This window comes from Triturus cristatus, chromosome 8 (genome assembly GCF_964204655.1).
Source record: "Triturus cristatus chromosome 8, aTriCri1.1, whole genome shotgun sequence".
Lineage (NCBI taxonomy): Eukaryota > Metazoa > Chordata > Amphibia > Caudata > Salamandridae > Triturus > Triturus cristatus.
The window spans coordinates 867,639,786-867,657,499 of record NC_140591.1 but is presented as its reverse complement, the minus strand read 5'-3'; the positions used below and the strand labels follow the sequence as shown (position 1 = coordinate 867,657,499).

Sequence of the window (17,714 nt, the reverse complement as noted above, 5' to 3'; positions counted from 1 at the left end):
TCACATAACCTAATGTCTTGTATTGGGGTGAATAACATGATAATGTGCCACTTGGTCATAACTACCCCTTTGAGCTGGGTATATTTTCGAAACAGCTGTTACAATTTTGAGAATGTAATGCCATTACTTTTTATTAGATATATTGTCTGGTATTTTTGTGCACTGTGGCTCTATACAGAGTGTACTAATTTGCCTCGTATTGTATTGTGCTAGTTATTAATATGGAGTTTTCCATAGCTGAGTAAGTAACTTCTCTCTGTGAATAATTTATGTAATGCTTCGTAGACCTGTAGAAATCATGAAGCACTTCCAATTTCCATTGAGTTTCTAGGACCCCTTCGGGTGTACAGATGGAAGGCTGTTGATCGTATTTGTTTCCTAAAGTTGGAAAGGTTTGGTGTCATGTGTGTTTTTTAAAGGCAGGGTAAAAGTGATGCATAGGTGTAATAACATGATTACACCTATGCACCACATAAACATAGGTGTAATGAAATGATTAAGGACAAACACAGTTGCACTTGCAGGTACTTAACCATTGTTTCCTGTGCATTGTTATACTTTGATGTCTCCTTTGATGGCATCTTGATGATCCACAGGGTAGTCACTATATAGAGTCACACAGGTATGTGGAAAGAATCTTCCATTCATTTCAGTTCCATCTGGAGGGCTTAATCAGGTGGGATATTGAAAACTAACCACTAGAATTTGTGTCAATTTGTGACATTCTCACCTGGCAGCACTGCTACGCCATGCCTCAGCCTAAGGTGTTATAGGATCTTTAGGAAAATGAGTCATATTTGCTGGAAAATATAGCTTTTTATCTCTTTTAGGAGTTCTAGGTGATTGCTGAGCCCTTATTTGTTGGGTTCCTTAGTTTGCAGGTATGTGCTGAGAAGAAGCAGCCCACTATATTCAAAGTTTTTCTTAAATGGGGAATGATGATTGAAGTTGTGCCAGTCTTTATCTAAAGTTCATCTGTTGGTGTATGTTTTGAATTTGGATTGTAGAAAAATCGCGTGGTGTGGATTGCCATGTAAGCAAAACTATGTAGTGAGTTTTCTATTTATGTTTACCTCTTTACTTATGTACCATTTAAAAAATGATAAGTAACTTTCACTTTGTTTGCACTAAAAAAGGCAACTATGTCAAGAGAGGTATTGAAAGTGCACAGGAGGTTTTTTATCCAATGTTAATTACTTATTTAGAATATGAAGTCCTGTGCACACGTGTAGGATAATGCTCTGGGTGTACCAGCGTGGAGTGAAAGGGCGGTAAGCCCAAGCCGAACGGGTTTGTTTGGCTTCAAAAGGGTCGGTTAGGGTAGGATCTCGGGTGCGGGATCGGCGTGTTCTAACTGGAGAACACGCCGATCCCGCACCCGAGATCCTACCCTAACCGACCCTTTTGAAGCCAAACAAACCCGTTCGGCTTGGGCTTACCGCCCTTTCACTCCACGCTGGGAAGTTCCCACCTCCCTCCCGCCGTTGTTTTGGCCTTACTCGTGCCACAACCCAGCTCTGTTTATCTTGCATCACATCACAACCAGCCCTGAAGAGTCATAACGTAACACGGTGCGACGAAACACGTGTCGGCTGATTTGTTTGTATTCTGTATTGGTCGGAATTTATATATATAAACAAATTTTGCTTATGATACACCAGATGTCGACCCTCATGGTTTCGAAGACATGTAATATTTGACTTCTGTTTAATCTTTACCGGGTACACCCAGAGCATTATCCTACACGTGTGCACAGGACTTCATTTCTTGTCATTTGGTGTGGGTCTTGACCCATTCACTTGCAGGAGTTATTTCTTTGGGTTTGTTTCCCCTGACCTGTCAGCACCGTACTTATTCAATTTTAGTGAGACCCACGTCGCACACGCTTGAGCGCCATTCTTCCTCGAACCTAACGAAGCCCTCCACCGTTGTATCTTTTTTCAGAATATGCTTTGGTGAAATTTAAATTACGCTGGCATAATTTGCATAATTTCATGATATTCGTGTTCCGCTTGTTACATGAAATTCCTGAAATTAAGCCATATGTCACTTCATGTAATTACACACAATTTGCAGTAAAAAGTTATAGCAAATGCTCCATTCATGGTAACAATTTACAGCAAATGCACAGAAACAATAGAACGTGAATGACTGTTGTTTGTGGCTCTTTTGTTTTTGCTCTTTTGTTAGCGTGAAATGGTCCCTTAGATCAAAATACTCTTTTCAGAGTTCTAGGTGATTGCTGAGTATTCTTATTTGTTGAGAAAGGTGTTCATATTTTGTATGTATATACTGAGAAGAAGCTGCCAACTATGAGAGTTTTTCTGAAAGGGGGGGATGATTGATGCTGTGCCAATCTTGATCTAAGGTTAATCAGGTGGTGTAGGCTTTTAATCTGGATTGTAGAAAAATATAATGTTATAAATTGCCATGTAATTGAAACTATGTAGTGAATTCTGTATTTCTCTTTACCTCTGTACATAAGTTATCGTTATAAAATTCTAAGAAACATTAACTTAACATTGTACTAAATAAAGGCTACCTATATCCAGTGAGTTATTGAAGGTTTTCAGTGGGCATTCATTTCAAAGTCAATTATATGCAGAACATTTCTTGTTCTTGTTCATCTGCCATGTGAAATCATTATATAGTGTACTGATATGTATATCTTGCAATTTATTAAAGTGTTATATTTCTATTTTAATATGTGTTATCGGAACCTCTTCACTTATTTTCATTTGTCAGAGGTGAGGCAACAAAATTTATATTATGTAATCCCAAAAGGCACTTGTGGCTTCCAATAGTTTATTGACACAACAGCTCAAGAGTGTCTATCTACTCAGATCACACTAAATCAAGCATTGCCTCTTGTTTCATGTGAGGCTATAGCATTCAGCAAAACACTTTGATACACTGGATTCACTGGATACACTTCTCTCTTCGGACGGATCAAACACCCAATGTATGCTGCTGTCAACCAGCACACTGAAACACTTGCTTCTATGAGACTTCCTTTAAAATCTAGAATTAAAGCTTCACAAACCTACAAGGTCAATGGCAAAACAAATACTAAATAGATTTTTATCAAACTATCTAATACTTGAATACTCCACAAAAAAGTAACAGGGCCACCACCATCATCATCCAACTATCCCCAAACAAACAATGTGGCAGAAGCTTTACCAGAAAATCTCCCCCAAGGACAAGTTGAAAATCTGCTCTGGACAAATTCGAAATGCTATTTAAAGTCCTTTAAAATCTACTAGCATCTCTAACAAGCCTAATCTTAGGTTAACAAATAAAACAATATCAGTTACTTCTCAAGCCTCAACTCAATTTATAACATCCATGCATAATTCTACCAAAGATGAAGCTAAAATTCCTAATCGAAGGGTAGCAAGTCCAAATACTAACCAATGTGTTTTGGGATCCTTTCTAGCCACCTCTCCCGCCTACTTCAAGTCCAGCTCACTCTGATCCATTGCATAGAATATTATATGGATTTACTTCAAATACTGAATTTGTAATATTAATTTGTAAAAGAACATGTTTTGCTCAGAAGCTCACAGCTGGTATTATTGCATGTCAGCATGACGGTTCTTTTGCATCCCTGTTTTCTCCCTTTGTCACAGTGGTTCCATCTTTCTATTCAACCTTCTTTCTCCCTTGTGTGCTTTTCCCTTTTTTGCTATAGGTCAGAATCTGATCAGCAAAAATAAGTACTACTTTGCAAAAATGAGTGCCAGTGGACCCCACCTGCAATCACAGGCTCAAATTAAGCACTGAGATCCTGACTAGAGAATACTTATAGGTCTACACATTACTCCAAAAAGTATCCAATATATTTATCCAGTATCTCTACCAAAATTAATCACAGAGAGAATAAAGCTTGACCCTATCAACTTAACATGATTTACATATTGTTTGATAGGCCCTCACACACCCTAATGGTGTCATGCTTCATCATCTCATTCTTTTCCCCAAAAACAAGAATGGGCTCAACCATCTTCTAGGAGGCAATTTGGGTAGTCCCCTGCCAGGTCTTAGAATAAAAATACTTTGGAGCACCTAGGTCTCTATTTATTAGTGGTGTTCCTGGTATGATTAAAAGCAATAGTACACGGGGGTGTCTATAGAGCTAATGATCCTAGATCCTACATAAGAGTCAACATGTCAGACTTAAACTGTAATGCCATAGTGTCTCACGGCTTTTATCTGGACTAGATTAGTTCAATGCCTAGAAAAATGTCCTTTGAAAATGTCAGTGAACCTAACTTGCCCCTGTAAGGACAAATACAAATATATAAAAATGCATAGCATGAAAAGGATAAAATCGCCCTTTCCCCAAAGACATTCTCATCTTAGGTCCTGTGAAAAGGTATATAAAAACAATGGACTGGTATCAGCTTCAAGCTTCAGATGCAGTTCAGTGATACACATTCGTAATCACCCCAATCAGTGAGCAAACAGCACCTTCAAGAGAAATGCTTTGTAATTATTATATTCAGAGGTAGAATCCAACAAAACATCACAAACAAATACATAACACAGGACAAAATATGATTGTGCGTTTTTTTATAGCTATTTATAATCAATTATTCTGTAACACACGAAGGATGCAGTATCATGCAAATTGATAATCACATGCAAAAGAACCAACTACCCCATTCAGTGGGGACCGTTATGCTATATGAGAGATGTGAGGGCCATGCATCTGTAGTCACGCACTATCACAGTTCTGTCAGAAAACACAATTAACTCTCGGAAGGAGTATGGACATACAAAGCCCCTGTTCACTGGATCATAGGTCTAACCAGACCAGCACTGTCAAATAATTTTGTTGAGTTTAAAGGCATGGGACTTCAATGGGTAGCACCTCCACGACCAGTCTTGACTGCCTGTATGTCCAACACTTTGAAAAAAGAAATATATGGGGCAACAATCCTTATAAAACAAAATTAACTGTTTGGCATTGTTCTTTTGACAAAGGTTTTGTGGTCTGGCTTGGCAATAGAGAGGGAACCAATGAGCTCCTCAACTGATTGAATTCTTGCAATCCCTTCTTGAAATTTACTATTAACATCGACCCCCAACCAAATGTCCTTCCCAGATGTAACAATCATTGCAGTAGAGGGATATTGAAAACATGTACTTTTTTTTTTTTTTTTAGCAGAGTTTTATATAGCGCGAACTTGACCCGAATCCAATCAGGTATCAGAGTGCTTTACATAGCACCAGTTACGTTACATGAGGACACACATTAATTTTTTTGTTAGGCACGGGGAGATTAAGTGATTTGCCCAGAATCACAGGAGGTTTAGCGTCATTACCGAGACTCGAACCCAGTTCCCCCAGGTCCGAGGTCGAGCGCCCTAACCGTTAGGCCAACTCCTCTCCCAAAGAAGAGTTTGAAATTTTGGCACCTTATGACACTTTGACTGCGTTTGCGGGACTCGAACCCTTGTCCTGTGAGATCATTTGCAACGACAGGCACAAGACTTACCATTAAGCTATAGTCCCTGGTGAATGTATGTAGACAAAACCAACAGAGAAGAACAGTCTTGGATTTTGAGAGTGCACATCCCCGCTCTCTTAATGAGAACCTACCCACAGGACAATTCCTCAGAGTTAGATGGAATTGCTCAGAACTGAGTGACTTTAAAGCGGAGTGTAACATCCTGACTAACTGACTGACTACTATTATGCCACTACCATAGGAATAATATTGCAAAAGCCAACACAAGAGCACGTAAAAATCATAGAGAGGCCTTTTTGGAAGACATGCAAAAAAAAGGCCTAACACGCATTTGCAGCGTGTAAGTACATATAGCAACGTTTCCAATGCGGTCGAACAATCATCATCAGACATGGTCATATTCTGAACAGCATTTTGAAAACGCTGTTTTCCTTCAAAAGGAATACTAGCTTGAGGGATTTACTAGTCCATAGGAGACCCAAACAGAATAATCAGGAGCAGCTAACCCTTTAAGACCTCTGGAGGGTGACATAACATTTTGCTTGAGTAGGGTGTTTGATATGCAGGTCTACAACCTCGACCAAAACAATTGATCTAGGCCTGAAAACACAGAGGAGCAGAGGAGCCACACTAATTGCAATTCAATGAATGTGGAATACCTCAATAAATCCCCTTGTAACAAAATGTAAATAGGTATGACTTCTAGGAAAGTGAAGTTCTGTGTAAGCGAACACTGCAGCAATCTTCGCTGCCAGCATACTTCCACACATTTAAGGGCACATTTCCTTGAAAAAATTCAAGAATGACCGCCACTGGCTGCTCATTGAAAAATGTATATTAAACTCAATATGAATAGAGTGTTATTAGAAAGAGAATAAGGCTGGGTATGTAGACCACCTAATGGGACCCAATGACGAAATACCATAGACTCGATTGAGCACCTTACACTAAGACTAGGGCTTCCACAAAAAATTACTGTGGGCGCAGTCTTTGACTTATAAAAGAAAGTATGCTTACACTGATTGACTCAGGCCCCTCACCCTGAGACTGCAGGAGTCCTATTGTCACCTTTGTGTGCCACTTACATACTTCTCATAAGATGCTGTCCCACATAATCATGTTAAATACTCTAGCAGTGTTAATACTGCATGTGTCTCCTATTAACAGATCGAATCTAAAGTCATGATATGGAGGGTATAACAAGGTTAAAGCTTACTCAGACACATCATGGCTTGCTTGGTTAGAATGAGTACCTGTCATTAGCAATGAAAAAGGGATCTTCTAAAATATGTAAACCCCCAATGTGCTGTGCAATGCTCAGTCATCAAAATCCATTTTTTCCAAGCATGCACAGTCCAGAGCTAAGCCTGTTGTAGTACATTTCCCATGAAGCTTGGCATCCTAATGTGCATGCGCTAATACGTGCCAGAGCGATGACATGGCAGCCTTTTTGCACTCCTCCCCACTTTTCCAACCACACAGTATAAGCAGTCGGCTTTACTATTCACCTATACCATCAGGGAGGAGACAGGACTTTAGTAGATGCAACAGGAGACATGACACCCTTGATGAAGTAATTGGAAGGGCCCCTCTTTGGGGGACAAACCAATGATTATAAGTAAGACAACTGGCTAATCTTTTCTCTTGTTTTATGTTCCCTCCCTTCGGCTTGTCTACTATGTGCTTACTGACATAACCTTAATAGTTTGTGACTACAGGGGCATTTCCCCAACATCTACTGTACAGCATAACTGTCTCAGCAGTACAGGGTAGGTGGTTCTTTTGTATATGATTATCAATCTGCATGATACTGCATCAATCATGTGCTACAAAATAAGTGATTACAGATAGCTGTAAAAAGAAAACATCATATTCTGTCCTGTGTTCTTTCTTTATTTGTTTTGTTAGTTTTTACTACTGAATACAGTAATCACAGAGAATTTCTCTTGAATGTGCTGTTTGCTCACTGATTGGGGTGATTATGAATGTGCACCACTGGAGGGCATGCGGAACTTGAAACTGATACAAGTCCATTGTGTTAATATATCTTTTCACAAGACTCAAGATGAGAACATTGTTGAAGAAAGGGCAGTTTTGTCCTTTGAATGCTATAGATGTTGTATGTCTATATTGTCCTGACTGAGCCAAGTTAGGTTTACTGACATTTTCAAATAAACATTTTCTGGAGTATTAAACTAATCTAGTCCTGATAAAAGCCCAGGACCCTATTGTATTACACTTCAGGGCTGAAACATGTTGACTCTTATGTAGGGTGTATGGTCATTATCTCCATAGACACCACCCCTTGTAGTATTGCTTTTTATCAGACTAGGAGCACTACTAATAAAGGAGTACCTGGCTACTCTGCTTTATTTTTATTCTAAGACCTTGGCAGGAGAATACTCAAAGTGCTCACTAGAGCATGGTTGGTCCTATCTTTGCTTTAGGGACCAGGATGAGACCCAGTGATAAAGCGTGACACCAATAGGGTATCTGAGGGTCTAACAAAAAATATATAAAACATGTTAACTTGTTAGGGTCAAGCTATACACTCTTTTTGATTGATTTTGGTGTGTCTACCGGATAAGTATATAGGATACTTTTTGATGCAGTGAATAGATATGAGAGTACGTATCCTATATTTCCTTTCATACCCCCATAGCATTGGATTGACTTGTCGGTCTCCCTGTGCTACCATTGCTTTGGATACTTTTGGGGCTTCCTATGTACTGACAAATACAGTTACCAAAACATTGCTCCGACTTATCTTCGTGCCAAGTCAATACGGAACCACGCAACTACAATAGTGATGTCCCATTTCTCCCACATTGAAACTATCATCCGACTCAGGCAAGGGGACGTTGGCACTGAAATCATAGCATTCACATAATAAAATAATCTTTCCACATCAAATTCTGTCTTTTCAGACCTATATGACCCCTAACGCCATACACTATATCAAAACAGTAGTTAGAAACTGCTGGTGGTTGCAGCACATCACTTAGGACACTATTCATAACCATAAACTTTATCTACTAGTTTTGACTGAAACTGGTTGAACTCATATTCTCATAATCAATTATTGGACTGATTCTCCTGGGAGCCTTTTACATGAGGAACCTAGATAGAGAAGAAAAAAATCAGAGAAAGAGCTGAAATCATTTGCAGTTACAATTGTGGACATAAAAAGTAAACCATCAGATTACCTACTCTTAATCTACATTAACGTGAGTTCAAGTCTTCCTCAAACCTAGTCGAAAGACAGGGACGCACTGTACAGGGTCGAAGACGAAGGAGCATTCAGTAAGTGATTGGAGTGGTAGCTGGTTCTGACAGTAGGGGTGAACTGTTTAGTGTTTGGTTCTCTAGTGTCCTTTAAGGAGGGGTGTTTTCCAATTATCAGTCTACAATGTGTCATTAACTTATGTCGGGCATTAATGTAGCCCTTTCACAAATGTCATGTGAAGACACCCTTGGAACTTGGGCCAAGAGGAAGACACACCACTACAGGACTTATCCTGTACTGCCAGAGATAAGGGAATTTATTTATGTATTACAGATTGCCTCCTGATCCAATGTTTAGAGAAACAACAGACACTTTTGAATATTTATTCAGTTTATAACGGTGGTGAATATTGAATCTCCTTTCCTCAAGAGAGCCCTGAATGTATTGAGAAATCATCCTCATCTTCACATTTGAAAAGTGCTGAAAGCCAGCTGGGCAACAAAGTGCTAGGTAAAGGAACACATTCTCTCAAATAGGTATGTCTTTCTGAATTTTAAAAGCTGGTTTAATTGCCTATGATAAGAACCTCTGTGATAATCCATGAAAGATCATGGGATGGAGCACAGGAGTAGTGAGAACTGAAATGTCCTGCTATATCCACGACCTATTCACTGACTGTATCATCCAAGTAAAGAAGATTAAAGCAAAATAATGTTCTGCTCTGGCCAGTACTCATTATCTGTGCTACATCCATTAGTCTGACATACTTGGTGACCAGATGGCAGAGATAGTTTTTTACCACCTCGTTCACAGTCCTGTTGAGGACTGCCTCGCATATGCTGCTTTTCCCAACAGGTGACGGGCAAATTCCAGCAGGGCTGGGTGGACCACAGGTAGTTGCTCTCAATTACAGAAACAACATGCTTCTTTCTTCTTAAATTGCTTGTGTACCCAACTTGGCGCTAACCCTTTTGGGCAGGCCTCAGTTCTTATCATCAGAAAGGGAGGACAGAAAAAGGAAACATCCATCTGAGGCATGAAAAAGATCCACAATGAACGATAGCTAGGTACCCAAGAACACACAGGAATCAGAGTTATCTTCCTGAGTAGGAGAACCAGAGGGTTATAAAAAGTTTCCCATTAAGGACGTCAGGTGTATATGTGCACAGGGACCACCTGAGAAGATATTATCATCTATTGTATTCTTGACGCCGGACTGTGGATAGCTAGGTTTTGCCTAACAAAGTGCAGCTTGAATTTGACAGTTGCCTGATGCCAGATCAGCTAAAAGACACAGCCAAACAATTTGCTAAAAGAGGCTCTGATGATATCCAGCTCTTCGGATAGAACTAGGTAAGACCACTCAGTTGAGTAGCATCTCACACACTATCTGAACAAACCTCTGACCTTATAAAAAACATGACACAAAAATTACTGTGTTGCATTTTGATGAAACAAATGAAAATGCTATACTTTTGTGGATACTCCAAGAGCAATGCAAAGACAAAATGTTTGCAGTGGCCATCCTACACATTGGAAACCCAATAACAATCTAAATGCCATTAAATTGGGGCACAATTTTCTGTAGGGGCTCTTTTGCTTCCTCTTTTCCAACAAGGCCCACTGCAGGACTTCACTTTCAAATCCCCCTCCTCCTCTATTGTTATTTATGACATTTTACAATGTTATATTTACCGCGATCTTAAACTACCTTTGAAATTGACAAACATGGAATGGTATTCCTATCATATCGCTTACAATGTAACGTAATCTAGTGTTTCTAACCCTCCTCACAAACCCTTCACTCACCTTACTCACTTGATCCCACTGATTAACTGCACAGCCTCCTCTGTCTCTCTTCCCCTCATTGCACTATGGCCCTTACAAGAGTGAAGATATACAGATAGCCCATTGAGCTTTAGACACTTCTGGCATGTGCAAAAACAAAGGAAAGAAATTCAAATATCATGTGCTGAAACCCAATCCTAAGAACGTGACCTGACAACTTCTTGAGTACAAACAAAGGATTAATCAAGACCTACTGTTCCTTAACCCAGATGTTGACTAATGTTGCTATTTAGCAAAATCTCTTATGACAAAAAAAATCTACATTATTGGAAATAAAACTTACAGTTGTGAGCTACATTCTGACATACATGACATACATGCCAAGGGAAATATCATGGTAAAAACCTACGTAGATTCTTCAACCAATTTACCACCAATAAATCTTCCCACGAAAATAACAGCAACACTGATCACCATCAACAACAGCATCAGTGAAGTTTTATCAGATAGTACACACTGCCCTAATTCGTTCTGAGAAGACCAATTGTCTTTTAGTATGTACCTCTAATGAAAGCTACATTGAACACCAACACCAAAGTGGTTACAGGCCCCACTCCCCTTTCTCTTTTTTTTTTTTTAAATTTCTTTATTGAGAGAAAATCACGGGTACAAACATAAAAGAAATATAACCCAACATTCTATTAATTATGCAGTACAAGATCAGTTCACAGAGTTTGACTTACAGTAATATAAGGCAGATTTCAAACTAAAAGATACCTTACACGACTTAACCCATAAAATAGTTCCATTATATCATTCGTTACAAACAATATCAAAGAAAAAGAGCCACCTCAGTTAGATCCTATGTAATATAGGATGAGTAATAGGTACGCCAAACAGCTTAAAACCTGAATCTTACTTATCCATAAATACACTCACAGCGCCCCATATTAGCTGCCCCAATGCCTTTTTTCGCCTCTCCTTAAGGATATACAGATTGTGTTCCAGATTATACGTGAACAAAAAGCGGGTTCTCCACAACTCAAATGGGGGAGCATCAGTTTGTAACCACGCTGAGGCGATGCACATCCTAAACACTGCAGCTGTCATAAATATCAAATATCTAACTTCATTACTAAAGTCTGTGCGCCCACCTCCAGCATCTATACCCATCAGAATCTCACTGATTGAAAGTTGTATAGGAACGCCAAGAATCTCAGATAGAAACCTGTTTATATGGCTAAGCAATTCTGATAATTTAACACAAAAACCAAAAATATGTGCTACATCAGCATGTAAAGTATTACATCTGAAACACTTTCCATCTGGATCTCCTCCCCACTTTGCAATTTTATCAGGCGTGCGATAAAGATAAAACAGAGTCTTATAATGTTGTGCCTTGAGATTGGCAGACATAAATAAACGGCTAGCCAGTTCAATCGAGAGCTCCAGCGGTACTTCAGAGCACCCCAATCTTTCTTCCCATCTCGTACGATGGACTTCCAAATCGTTAGACATTGTCTCAATAATTATATTATATAATACCCCTATACGAGCACGCTTTTTATTTGCCTAAACAAGGGGATTAGACACAGTCACAATATTCAATTTACCAAGATGCTCACGCATCTGCAAATACTTAAAGAAATGCGAAGTAGTTAGGTGATATTGTTTCTTCAGTTGGGAGAAAGATTTTAACCCATCTGATGTATATACATCGCCCACTGTTATTAGACCTTTTAAACGCCAATTAACCACTATATGATCCCAGCATATACTGGGATGCAATAATGGTGCAATTAAAGGGGTATAAATAGACACATTTCCCCTTTCTCAAACCTAGACACCCCAATCACATCCAATCAGGGTCATACCTGAATATAGGATTAACAATGCTATTACTTACTCAAACCTTGTGTTGAAATGCTCACCACATACCAAAAGTCAGTCCAATATAAACAAGACCACTGAAGTTAACAACACATTCACATCATTGACACTAAATAATGCCAACCCTTGCATAAATCATGATCATCAATCATCTCCTACTTCTTCTTTTCAATCTCAAGACCCAATTTACGGCACTAAACCCTCCTTTACTCAGTCTGTAGACAACTATGAACATAAGCTCAACCCTTTGTAGATAAACTACAGACCTTGCATCATCCACATGTCAAGACCATATCCAATGCCGCTATGTCATCTAAGCAACTATACCCTGACCAATTATTTGGCAAAGCACCTTAAACCCAGCTATGCTAACTACTCAATATAATCTAAAATGTATGCAAAGTCACAGTGCTGATGCAATTGATGCCTTTGTCACCAAATCAATCCTTTCACATTTTACTGCATTCAGCAAAACACCCCTACAAACCATGCATAAAAGTACTTGTAGGAAAGTAGTATCTACTTCTTATGGTTACCCCTAATTTTTGCTGATGTATCACTGTTTTTGGAGTAGTCTGACTGGAACCTGCTATCCAGGACCCCAGTCTATCTGCTTTCTTCCTTTAAATGCTATGTATGTACTTTAGGTACAGTCCAGATTGGATACTGGGGTACCCTTATCAGTCCCTAGTATATGGTACACCATGTACCCAGGGCATAGGTACCACAGAGGCCTCCCATGGGCTGAAGCATGTATTATGCCACCCATGAGAGGCCATTCAAAATGACACAACAGGTCTGCTACAGCAGCCTGTGTAAGCTGGTACTTGCACCACTTACTTAGATATAGGTTCACTATATCTATCTAAATCACTACACTTAAAAACCTATCAGTCACCCTTATGGCAGGACTTATCAATCCTGAAGGCAGGGTGCTGGGTTTTACGTGAGAGGGTGCCCCTGCATGAGCAGAGCCCCTCTACAGCCTTTGGAGACCATTCTGCGGGGTTGTCTGTGATGCAGCCAGACATACAGGTTAAGTTGCATCATAACCTCGCGGTAAATGCTAACTTTAAACGGCTGCTTAGAAACATGTCATGTTTGGTGTCAAACACCTTGGAATCATACCTCCACACCAGTAATTGGTGTGGGAGGTATGCTTCTACCCTTCCAAAGGGGACATGTGTGGGTCACTGGTCTACCCGGTACCATCTTTCTCGACCCGGGCAGCACAAAATGGACGCTGCCAGCCACAGACACGATTCTGCTCTCCTGCTGCTGAGCCAAGCTCGAGCAGAGGAAAGCATGACAATAGCCATCCTGTCACAGGGAGGTGTGACCACCTCCCAGACAGGGTTTAGTGTATTGGGGCTGGGTGGGTGCACTCTGAGAGTGCCAGAAAGTCTGCACTGGGGGCACATTTGTTGTCCCTGTGCATAGTCCAGCTCAAAACAGTTCTGGGAGCCATTGGCTCCTGCTCTGGCACAAAACTGGACAAAGTACATGGGTGTAGCCACCCCTCTGTCCTGCCCCTCCCCTTGGATGGTCCCCTGAATCTGTCCAACCCTTTCCCGTGGGTATAAAGTGGGTTACCTGGCTACAGGACTTTAGATTTTACCTGGACAAGATTCTACTAAGAAGAAACCAAGTACTTTGAATGCTTGCACGACGCTGGACGACTGAAGAATCCCCCTTGGAGTAAAGAAGTTCCTCCCCTGAACTTGCAGGCAACTAAGCGCACCTGACCGGCTTGCATCTCCCGAGCTCCTGAGGACTCTGAAAACTTCAGCAGACAGAGGAGGTGGGGTTCTGAAGGTCCCTGAGGTCGATCTGCCCTCTCAGCAATTCTGAGACCAGTATTCCTCGTGGGGACCATGTGACCTGAACCCCTGCGCACCGCGTACATTTGCAAGTGCATATGCTTGTTGGCGACCCCTGAGCATGTGCATTGAACTCCAAGTAGTCCTGATCCCGAGCAGTATTTGCACCAAAGAAATCCGTCCGTCTCATACCGAGTGCTCTGTGGGCTGGTGCTTTGCAGACTTGCTTGCGGTCTCCTCGCGATCCATGATCCGTTGGCCTGTGGGTCCTGACGATCGTCACCTTGTTTGTTCTTGGGCTTTCCTGGTTGCTCTAGACGTGCCCTGGCTCACCATTACTTGAAGAGTCCCCTGGACCTTGCTAGTCCACACCGTAACCTGTTTGTTCTTCTTGTGTGGGTTGCATTTGCCAAGGCTTGTTGGTGCTCCAGCCAGACATCGACCCCTCAGCACTCGACATCCTTCGTGAGAGAGCTCACTTCCGGATCCTGGTCATCCTCAACGTCTCCTGGTCCCCGTGCCTGTAGAGTCAAGCATCCCTTCTTCGCACCTGAAGCACCCGACATCGGTGGGCATTCGACAGCCACGCCCCTGGTCACCTGAAGTGATCCAGACTCTGTCCCCTCTGCTTTCAGATTCCTCTCACCTAGTCCATGCTTGGATTCCACCGGACACTCTTCGCCTTCCCGGCAGGAGTAGTTCTTTGCAGTTCTCCATTGAAAACAACAAAGGTTTCCAACACCACTTGACCCCTATGCACTCGGCTCCTCTGGGATAGGTAACACGGGTACCTCAGTCCTCACTGGTGGGTTGGCTCTAGAACCTCCTATGTTCCAAAGGGTTTGCTTGAAGTCCTCGTATAAGTGTCCTTAAACTGTAACTTTACAACCGTGACTTTCCCATAGAGTTGCACTGAGCACGCGGTCGTGTCGTCTAACTGCATCCGTCCTCCGTGGGCTCCCTGTGTCACTGCCTTGGGGGGTTCCTTGGGGTCCCAGCGATTCTACATGCTCTAGGCACTGTGTCTAGTCAAGTCGTGATTGTTAAACCATTTTTTCAGTATATGGTTCGGTCTCCCCCTGGAGCCCGCTATGTATTGTGCTACTTACGAATGTTCTATTGATTCAGTATTGTGTGCTTTGTGTTCTAATCTTGTGTAGAGACTAGTAGAGAGTGTTAAATTAATAAATACATATTTTTATATAACTACTGTGTGATTCTCCTTTCATGTAGTCATTCCGGAGGTGATATTCTGGTAAAACAAGCTGCTTTACACTCATTCAAGATTAGGCCTAAGGCTGCTCTCCACAGCTACCACTAGGATAGCTTTCTAAAGGTTATCTTTGACCTCATACATCATAAGGGCCGTGTGGACTGGTACAGGGTGCCCACTTTAATTAGTGGACAGCATATACCAGGCCACCTTCTCACAGTATTCTTCCCACAAACGCAAATATCACTCTACCCTCCTTGGCGAACTCCCTGGTTCCTGACACCACTAACATGTCACTTCCACCTGAGGTTGCCACTTATCTGTGCCCCAAACGGATAAACCAAACGATATGCACACTGAACACATATCCTCTATTACTCATTTGCAGAGAACCTTGTCCATGCAAAAATGACACGTTTTGGCACCTCCTTATAACTTTTCATACATTTGACTAATTATCTCCTGGAATATCATCCTTCCCTACACTGAGCAGTCTAGTGATTCAAGTTCACCCAGTGCCTGCTTTGATTGTAAAAATTCACACCTTCTGCAGACGTGAAGTGGTGGCAATCTCTTTTTCATCCTGTTCTTTAAACATATTGCATCTCATTCCGGGTAGTGAGGTAAATGCTGAATTGTGCCAACAAAGGTTTGCACACAAATCCAGACTCCACCTGATGGAATAATTACTGTATATGGTAAATCATGCAGACAATAAATAACACATGGGTAATTAACCCCCCAGTCGTCATTATTTCAGGATATTATTTGCCAACAAAACTTTTTTCCTCAATTATTTTCTGCACCAGAAATAAAATTTAGGAGCTGCCCCTTTTGAATCCCATTGAATGCCTTCTCTAACTTGAACCTGAAAATAGTCGAAAACTAATTTCCTGCGCTTAATTTGAGACGGGGCTTTCCGGTGCTGAGAACCGGCACTTAATTGCCAACACCACACTTAGGGGAGTCTGCCACAAGGTGGTGCTGCTCATGTAATTTAGAGATGAGCAGTATAACGGTTGTTTAGGAAAACAATATACATTAAAGAAATACTAATACCTGCCTCCCCAGCCATTCCTTTAGCTTTGGAGACCTGGAATAATCTGAACTGTCGCATTTACATGCGATAGAGATGGTTAGTAGTTGTTTGGCAGCGATGACAGGGGCGATGGGTGGTGCAAGCTGCAGTAGCCTCCTGGTCAGAGCCCCGGCACTTCATATTTTACAAATTAAGCACTGCTAATTTCCCTTCCCCTACTCTGCCGCCCTCCCAACTCCATTCTGCCATTATTCTAATCCAGTCTCTCTTGAAGATTTGTTAACATACTTGTTGCATAATGAGTGAAGGAGCTATCTTGTTTTTTTCCTAAAACTTCATTCGGCATACCTTCAGCAATATTTCTAGAAGCATCCACTCAAACAGATCATGTGCTTGTGATTTGACTTGTACAGGGATTCTTGTAGAAAGAAATGTCACCGTTCAATAATATAAACATTGCAAACTTCTCCCCCATCCTCTTGCCATTGCAGACATAACCTTCATGACTCCTCTACAGTGCATCAAGCTCAAATTTTTCACCAAACCACTTACATATTGCAAACGTCGTCCACCCACAAACATGCCATTCACTCCATGTACTCTGTTTCTGAGATATCTTTGCTACATATAAAACATGGATGCTTGTTTGCCACTGATTTCATCCTATAAATGTCATTCATCTCTTGCTTAGCTCAGCGCCTTCTGCTACTCTATGCTATGTTTTGGATATTTGTAGAGCGCACGTACACCAAACGGTTTCATGGCGCTGGATTGGGGTAGGTACAGTACAAACGCTGTAGCTAAATGATTAGATGTATGCTTGGATGAATAGCCAGGTTTTCAGCAGTTTTCTGAATTTCTGATAGAAAGTGACGGATCTGATTTCTGGGGGTGGGGGGGGCAGAGTTCCAGATGTTAGGCACAATGACAAAGAATCTGGCTTTTAAAATTTGGTTACGGACAGGTAATTCAGGTATGTGGAGTGCAGAGTATGGCTGGGGGTGTACTTCTGAATTCAGGAGGTAATAAAAGCCTGACTTTTATTGTTGAGTGCTTTAAAGATTACACAGGCAGTTTTAACATTGTTCTTTGTGCAACTGGTAGCCAATGCAGTTTCTTCATCAGGTGGTGACATGGTACCAATTAGGTTGTTTATAAATAAGTCTGGCTACCTGATTCTGGACAATTTGTATCCTAATGATGAGACATTTGGGGAGGTCAGAGTATAAGGAATTAGCATAATCTGACTTTGAGATAACAAG

General features: G+C 41.1%; 1 protein-coding gene across 1 annotated transcript in view; it reads right to left on the bottom strand.

Annotated features, from left to right (window-relative positions):
• IMPG2 (interphotoreceptor matrix proteoglycan 2) overlaps positions 1-17,714 on the bottom strand; it is a 771,041-nt gene that overhangs the window by 167,393 nt on the left and 585,934 nt on the right. The gene's annotated exons all lie outside the window — the stretch shown is intronic.